The sequence below is a fragment of the Nerophis lumbriciformis genome, linkage group LG06, assembly GCF_033978685.3.
Source record: "Nerophis lumbriciformis linkage group LG06, RoL_Nlum_v2.1, whole genome shotgun sequence".
In the NCBI taxonomy this organism is placed as follows: Eukaryota; Metazoa; Chordata; class Actinopteri; order Syngnathiformes; family Syngnathidae; genus Nerophis; species Nerophis lumbriciformis.
Window position 1 is genome coordinate 22,143,312 of NC_084553.2, and position 9,518 is coordinate 22,152,829.

The window sequence follows — 9,518 nt, forward strand, 5'->3', positions numbered from 1 at the left end:
GGCGAGGCGCAAAATTAATGAATGAATGAAGCGTTAGTACACAGAGACATAGTTCACACACGGAGGCTTAATCTAAAACGTCAGACATAGAGGGCTTTGTAAATCGAGGTTCCACTGTATAGCTGTTAAAAATGCTGCTTTTGCCACAGTCTGTCTAAGCTAAGACTCACAGAGGTCCCCAGGAGACAATTAATAAGTGTGTCCCTCCTTTTTTGTTCATTTCATTCATTTGCCTTAAATTTTTACTGTATTCTGAAATTGTAGCACAATATAATTATAATGTTAAGAGAGCATGTCTAGCCACTTGCTAAAAACCAAGGCGAGCAAGAAGTTACTTCCAACATATTAATAATTTTAAAGTCGTTCGTACATTGCACATACATCTGATTGAGAGGTGCTAATAAAACAATTTTCATCTATTGTTTTATGACAAGCCTTCCTCATATTCCATATGGTGTTGTGTGCTTTCAGTCTGTATTCTGTCATCATCATGCTTATTAAGAATTTATGTCTCATAAATGACTTATCAGCTCCTTTTTCCTCCAGTTCATTCTCTCTGCGTTATGGCTCCTTGCACGCCACAGCAATGGTCCCTTAGGCCAATGAAAATGCACTCTGACTGCTCTAACACTATAAAATTCCAACTTGATATTAAAATGGCTGTTGTTGTAGTGACTGCAGTCACAGCACCTGGTTGCATATGAAGTCAAAAAAAAAATAATTCAGATTCAGGTTATGACAAACAATTCATCACTTCCGTCCGTAATAAAAATGGTATCATTAAAGAGAACTTTGAAAGTTGTTATGAAAGAAAACTCATAAAGACCTTTTTGCTAATGATCAAGACGGTGCAGATGGGATCTGGAAATACTTGCATCACGAGGCATGCATGCAAACACATGCCACGCAAATTTTTAATTCGTATCTCATATTCTATCCATTGAACGATGACGCCTGTTATTAAAGCGGGTAATTGTCTTACAGTGGTGCAGCGATATTGGATCTGGGGGCTATTCTGCAGACACAGTCAAAGGCAACTGGATGTAAAGTCGCTGAGCAGTGAAATAGGGAGCAGGGCTGAGCAGACACACAAAAGATGCTATCAGCACCAGCAGGAGATGCAAGCATTGTGCTGTCTGACCTTTGTGAATGGCACTCGGTCCACCTGTTACCTTATCCTCCACAGGGACTCTCACTGTCTCTGTCCGTTTGCCCACTGCAACCAGACACGTAGTTTACTCCAAAATCTGATAGAGGCCCTGCATGGCGATATCCAAGCATCAAAGACATCAAGCAAAGGCGTGCAAACACATTGTAACCTCAGAAAAAACTGCACCGGGACATCTATCACTTGGTCCTGCTGAGGTTCACCAAAGATCATATCCATGCAGAGGCACAGTAGAGGGCAAGCTATTGGAAAATAGATAGATAGTACTTTATTGATTCCTTCAGGAGAGTACAAATGTAGTGAGCTACGTTTTATGAGTATTCTACATTAAATATAGCTTCACTACATCGAAGCTGTCCACCGGTGACCCACGCAGTCACGGGGAGAACATGCAAACTCCAAACAGAAAGATCCCGAGCCCGGGATTGAACTCAGGACCTTCGTATTGTGAGGCACAGGCACTAACCCCTGTTTCACCGTGCTGCCCAACTAAGCTACAGTAAGATGCAATCAAATAACTACATCAAAGCTATTTTTTTCCTAGAACAAACTTCATACCAAGTCATTGCTATATGATCAATAAAACTGTGACACAAATAGATCAGATCAGTTTGAGTGTTAAAGTAAAGTAACCTCTTAATTTTCTTTTGAATTAATAAAGTACTCTTACTATGGATCTGTCTTTTTACTAGTGTATTTATTAGCAGCAGGGTTTCCCCCCCAGTGTATGATTGTGGCGGCCAGCCAGGCCAAAATAACACATTTAAAACTAGGGTTTTATTGTGAAAACAAATGAATGTAATATAATGTATTGTAGCCTTTAGAAGAAATCACAAAGCCTGACACTGTGCTTAACAAGCGGTCCAATTCCAAGCGGCCCAATTCCAACTTGCATTCCTTCCCGTGCACACATCAGTCTCTGTGCTTCACTCCCAGACACACAATAACACTTCCTTATTCCCCGCTAATCCCCTTTCAGGCACGGTTATATTCACGATCATGCGAACAATAACCATCAATAAAACACAAACAAAAAATGAACACCAACAGGTCGTTACAATAAAAGTTAAAGTTAAGGTACCACTGATTGTCACACACACACTAAGTGTGGTGAAATTACCCCCTCTGCATTTGACCCATCCCCTTGTTCCACCCCCTGGGAGGTGAGGGGAGCAGTGAGCAGCAGCGGTGGCCGCACTTGGGAATAATTTTGGTGATTTAACCCCCAATTCCAACCCTTGATGTCCCATTTTTATAGTCTGACTTGGCCGGGGTTTGAACTCATGACCTACCAATCTCAGGGCGGACACTCCAACCACAAGGCCACTGAGCAGTATGGATATATATATATTTATCGATATCTATATTTGCATATATCAATATATATTTGCGTATATATCGATATATATTTGTATATATATATATATATATATATATATATATATATATATATATATATATATATATATATATATATATATATATATATGTATATATCTTTATATATATATATATATATATATATACACACTTCTATATATACATCTATACATACACATTTATATATATATATACTGAATATCTATTTATCTATATCTATATATATATAAACAGCCTATTATTTACGCACTATTGACTGGTGATTCACCTAAAATTTGAGACGGAACGGCACTGCCAAAACAGGATGTTGTGAGGACGTAAGTAATACACACAGGATTGTCTTGAGCGAAGTCAGAATGTCTGCAATGCGGACGTACTTTACTATATGCCAGATATACCAGCAGACAGCAAGCTACAAAATTCACTATGTGCAAATATTAACAGGACGGTTGGTTGGTTGGTGTCAGTTTTTCGAAAATGCACAAATTTACGTTATAAATCACATACTTCCAGTTTTTTTTTTTCATTACAGCATGTCTGAAAAAGAGTCTGAGTAAACAAAGCTTATATAATCCTACTCATTTTTGTATCGTAGCTGTTATCAACACATTTCTCTGTACTCTATTTGAAATACCACAGTGACAAATACATAAACAAATGACAAGCAAATAAAAAATGGTGGCCGCCTTTAAGGAGAGCAAGGCTCGCAGCAGCGCGAAGCAAGTGTGACTCTCGCTGTACGTTGTGAACATGGAGCGACCGAGGTAAAAGGTCTCTACAGTGCATATGGAAAATATTCACAGCTCTTCACTCTTTCCACATTTTGTTATGTTACAGCCTTATTCCAAAATGGATTAATTTGTGTCCTAAAATGTATACACAAAATACCCAATAATGACAATGAGGAAACACTTTAAAGAGATTTTTGCAAATTTATTAAAAATAAAAAAACAAGAAACCCCAATTACATAAGTATTCATAGTCTTTGACATGAACCTTAAAGAGGACTTCAGGTGCATCCTGTTTCACCTGATAATCATGTGGTAAATTGAGTTGGTTGCACATGATTTGGAAAGGCACACACCTGTCCATATATAATAGGTACCACACTTAAGAGTGCATGGCACAGCACAAACCAAAAATGAAATCAAAGGACTTATCTATAGACCTCGGAGACAGGATTGTCTCGAGGCACAAATCTGGGGAAGGTTACGGAAAAATATATGCTACCTTGAAGGTCCCAATGAGCACAGTGTCATCCATCATCTGCAAATGAAAGAAGTTTGGAATCACCAAGACTCTTCTTAGAGCTGGCCAGTCGTCTAAACTGAGCAATTGGGGGAGAAAGGCCCTAGTCAGGGAAGTGACCAAGAATCCGACGATCACTCTGTCAGACCTGCAGCATACCACTCTGGAGATAGGAGAACCTTCCAGAAGGACAAACATCTCTGCAGCAATCCACCAATTAGGCCTGTATGTTAGAGTTGCCAGATGGAAGCCATTCCTTAGTAAAAAGCACATGGCCGCCCGCCATGCGCAGGTGTACAATGTTATGGGACAAATGCACCTCAAAGACTCTCAAACCATAAAAAACAAATTCTATGTTCTGATGAGACAAGATTGAACCTTTTGGCATGAATGCTAGGCATCATGTTTGGAGGAAACCAGGCACCACTAATCACCAGGCCAATACCATCCCTACAGTGAAGCATGGTGGTGGCAGAATCATGCTGTAGGGATATTTTGTAGCGGCACGACCTGGGCGACTAGTACAGATAGAGGTAAAGATGAATGCACTAAAATACAGAGACATCCTGGATGAAAACCTACTTCAGAGCGCTCATGAACTCAGACTGAGGCAACGGTTCATCTTTCAGCAAGACAATGAGCCTGAGCACACAGTCAAGATATCAAAGGAATGGCTTCAAGACAACTCTGTAAATGTCCTTGACTGGCCCAGTCAGAGCCTAGACTCGAATCCGATTGAACATCTCTGGAGATGTCTCAAAATGGCTGTGCTCCAAAGCTTCCCATCTAACCTGATGGAGCTTGAGTGGTGCTGCAAAGAGGAAGAGGCAAACTTGCCCAAAAGTAGGTGTGCCAAGCGTGTGGCATCGTATTCAAAAATATTTGAGGATGTAATTGCTGCCAAAGGTGCATCAACAATATGATATCGCTACACCTTAAGTTGAATTGTGAGAAGTCACATAAATGATGAGAACAACAACTTATCTGAGCGAGACCGGCAGCTTTTTCGCGGCGGCGAGTGACGGCAGCGGGGCGGCGAGGGAGAGGCCTGGCTAACAGCCAGCAGCAGCGGGACCACCACCTCGCGGCGGCGAGACCGGCAGCTTTCTCGTGGCGGCGCGTGACGGCAGCAGGGCGGGGAGGGAGAGGCCCGGCTAGCGGCTAGCGGCGACGAGACCGGCAGGTGACGGCGGCGAGGCCCAAAAGAGGAGAGAGGCTAGCGCGAGGCTTGCCAGGCCGGACGGGACCCCATCGGTGGGAAGGAGGAAGTGTCGTGACGCGTCTCGGCAAATTTAGCTTGCGTGTTTTAGCAAGTAAAGAAACCGAACTAAAACTAAGAAGAAAACCAAGTGAATCAAGAAAATGAGTGCGAAACACAAGAAACTCGAGGAAGACTTGGAGGAGATCAGAAAATTGCTCAACTCCCTGTCGGAAGATGTAAGGACAGTGGCCAAACAGCAAGACACACTCATGGAGTTGTTGATCGAAATCAAAATGCTGAAAAACATCATCAAGGAGAAAGACAAGAAAATTGTCGACCTAGAAGTAAGAATTGACGAAATTGAACAGTACACCTGAATGGACGATTTGATTATAAGCGGACTAGAAACCAAACATCGCACATATGCAAGAGTGGCCGGGACTCGCAGCAGGTACGCGGACAAGGATGCCGAAGCCCCGGCAGATGAACTTGAGACACTTGAACGGCAAGTAATTAACTTCTTCTCTAGTAAGTACATGAGTCTTCAAAGTAGCAGTATTTTGGCGTGCCATACTATCCCCAGGAAGGACAGCAGAACCAACCCAGCCATTGTGATCCGGTTGGTAAATCGAAAACATAAGACAGAGTTACTACGACAGGGAAGGAAGCTGAAGGGAACTGGGGTTTACATCAATGAACATCTTACAAAGAAGAACGCAGACATTGCAAGACAAGCACGCATCCTCAGAAAAGCAACATGGACACGGAACTGCAAAATCATGATTCAGCTAAATAGACCATATGAAGAAGCCAAAGTTGTCACGATTCGAGAGCTCCGCGACTTGGATCAATATAGATGAGACCTGCTAGACTTATGACTGACATGGCTCATCCTTGGCTGGAGACGGGGAAGGCTACGCGGCGAGAAGGTGAGACAACTGAGAATCAAGCGTTTTCAAGAGCTGAATACACGGACTATAAATTATATGACTTTGAATATGATGTTGACCCAGAAAACTGGGTCAACATCACTGAAGGGAACTGAAGGGATCTGTTCAACTCAATCAATGCTACTTCTGACTACTACACCGAGGAACAATTTAATGACAATGTTAGTTTAGATAATACATTTTCTTTAATACATTTCAACTGTAGAAGCTTATATGCAAATTTCTCAAATGTTTGACGAATACTCGAAGACTCTAAATGGCAAATTCAAAATAATAGCACTTTCTGAAACATGGATCGATAAAGACAGAGGTATCGATTTCTCCATTGACGGGTATGAGTTGTATCACTGTAGTAGAAGAAACAAGAAGGGAGAAGGTGTGGCCCTGTTTGTTGACTGTGATTTGAAATGTAGACCTGTTGAATGTATGACAGTGGTAATCGATGATTTATTTGAATGTGTAACTGTGGAGGTAGAAATAGAAAAGAAGATAAATGTTATTGTTACGTGTTTATATAGGACACCTGGGTCTAAGGTAGAAGCATTTAATGATAGTCTGGAAGAATTATTGTGTAAGGTAAAGGAAAAGAAAATATTCGTCATGTGTGGCGACTATAACATAAATCTGCTAAGCTCACCCAGAAATAAATCAACAAGAGACTTCTTGGATGTGGTATATAGTAGAGGGTTTTATCCATTGATCACCAAACCCAGTAGAATAACGACAAATTGTGCAACGTTAATTGATCACATCTTTATAAATGACATAGAAAATAATATAAAAAGTGTACTAGTAATTAATGATATAAGTGACCACTTACCTGTGTTTCTTACTTATGACTGTCAAATGTATAGAAAGAGGGAGGAAAAAACCCATAGGTATGTAAGGAAAAGGACTGAAGAGGCAATAAATAAGTTTAGGAAGGACTTATTTGAAGCAGACTGGAATGAGGTGTATGTGGGAGAGGCAAATGCTGCATATGAGGCTTTTCTTAATATATATTTATCATTGTATGAAAAGCATTGTCCGAATGTATGGAAAGAAAGAGATAGCTACAATAAAAAGCCTTGGATTATAAAAGGACTACAGAATGCTTGTAAAAAGAAAAACAAACTTTCTAGAGATTTCATAAAAGTAAGAACAAAGGATGCTGAAACGAAATATAAGGTTTACAAAAACAAATTGATAACAATAATGAGACAAGCTAAAAAACAATATTATAATAATTTACTAGGAAAAAATAAAAGCAATATCAAAGGAACTTGGAATATTCTGAACAAGGTAATAAGAAAAACATCGGGGCCTACAAACCCACCAAGCTATTTTATCAATGAGGATAATAAAATGATAACAAATATGAATGATGTGGCAAATGGATTCAATTCTTTTTTTGTGAATGTTGGACCCAAATTGGCAGAGAGTATTGGAGAACATAATGATATACAGAATGGATGGAGAGGGGGAAGCAAAGTGCTACCGTCCATGCTTCTAGGAGATGTTAGTGAAAATGAAATTGTATCGGTGGTAAAAAAAACAAACTGAAAAATAAGACATCAACAGACAGTGATGGTATAGACATGATAATTGTAAAAAAGAATATTGACTGTATCATCAAACCTCTCTGTTATGTTTCTAATCTTTCTTTTCAAACAGGTACCTTTCCAAATAGAATGAAGGTAGCAACGGTAATTCCAGTCTTTAAAATGGGAGATAAACATAGATTTACTAATTACAGACCAGTGTCACTGCTGTCACAATTTTCTAAAATAATTGAAAAAATATTTGTAGAAAAATTAGACAGTTTTATTGAAAAGAACATGTTGAGTGAGAGCCAGTATGGATTCCGGACCAATAGATCCACTGCTTCAGCTATAATGAATATAATGGAGGATATAGCAACAGCAACTGATAATAAGAAATACACTATAGGGGTGTTTATCCATCTTAAAAAAGCATTTGACACTATAGATCATTCTATATTATTGTCCAAGTTGCATTCATTTGGTGTGAGAGGAGTAGTTTTAGACTGGCTAAGAAGTTATTTAGATAATAGACAAGAGTTTGTGGATTTTGTGGGTAATACATCTGAACAAATGAGGATTGAATGTCGAATTCCACAAGGTTCGGTTTTAGGACCAAAATTGTTTATTTTATATATTAATGATATATGTGAGGCATCAAAGTTATTGAAATTTGTATTATTTGCAGACGACACCAACTTTTGTAGTTCGGGACATGACTTAAAAGCGTTATCAAACATTGATCATGATGATTAAACTTAAGAGATGGTTTGATGTCAATAAATTATCATTAAATGTAAAAAAAACAAAGTTCATGATTTTTTGTAAGAGGAAAAGGGAGGAAACGATCAAACTGTCAATAGATGGAATTGATATTGAAAGGGTTTCTGAACTTAGATTTTTAGGAGTAATACTGGATGACGGTTGACATGGAAATCTCATATTGCACATGTACGGAAAAAGATGTATAAGAGTATTTTTATATTAAACAAGGTAAAATATGTGTTAGATTATAGGGCAATGTGTATATTGTATTGTGCACTTATATTGTCATATATCAGCTACTGTGTGGAAGTGTGGGGGAACACATAAGAGTAACATAAAGGCATTGTATCAACTACAGAAAATAACTATAAGGATTATTCATAAAGTAGATTACTTAGAACACACTAACATATTATTTATTAATTCTGGTTTATTGAAATTACAGGAGCTAGTAAAGTACAGACATTATGTGTCATGCTTAAGGCTAAAAGTAAAATATTACCAGCAAATTTACAAAAAAATGTCATTACTTCTGAGAACGAAGAGCATAGAAGAAAAGGTTATTTCAAACATCAGTATTCAAGAACAACTTTAAAACAAATGTGCATATCAGTGGTGGGGGTTAAACTATGGAATTGTCTTTACAATCATATGGACAGCCATAAGTGTTTACGTGTTGCTTTATATTTATTATTTAACTTATTTTTTGCCTGGTTTTGTATTTGTTTTGTATCATCCCGTGAGGTGTATATTACTCTTTTTTTTGTTCGGTTTGTACTTCATAAAGTTTTGCACTTGTGTTATTTTGTGTGTTTTTTGTTTGTTTTCATTATATTTGGATGTAATTGTTGGTTTATATGATATCCATTAAGTAAGACTACATATTATGTTGAAGGGGGCAGGAAAATATAAGATTTTTCTTCATCCTGCTCCTTCTCAGGCATTGATGTGTAAATGTATAATTGAATAATTGAGGTATAATTGTCTATCGATCAAAGATGCACATCAATGAAGGACATAAATTTAAAAAAAATGAAAAATTAAAATGAACAAAGTATTGAGCAAAGGCAGTGAATACTTATGTACATGTGATTTCTTAGCTTTTTATTTTTAAAACATTTGCAAAAATCTCTAAAAAACATTTTCACATTGTTATTATTGGGTATTACGTGTAGAATGTTAAGGGACAAAAAGGAATTTATTACATTTTGGAATATGGCTGTAACATAACAAAATGTGGAAAAAGTGAAGCCCTGTGAATACTTTCCGGATGCACAGTAAACACC

General features: G+C 38.2%; 1 pseudogene; it reads left to right on the forward strand.

The window, feature by feature from the left end:
* The first annotated feature begins 3,689 nt into the window (after positions 1-3,689).
* Positions 3,690-4,370, forward strand: LOC140678836 (uncharacterized; annotated as a pseudogene).
* The last annotated feature ends 5,148 nt before the right edge of the window (positions 4,371-9,518 follow it).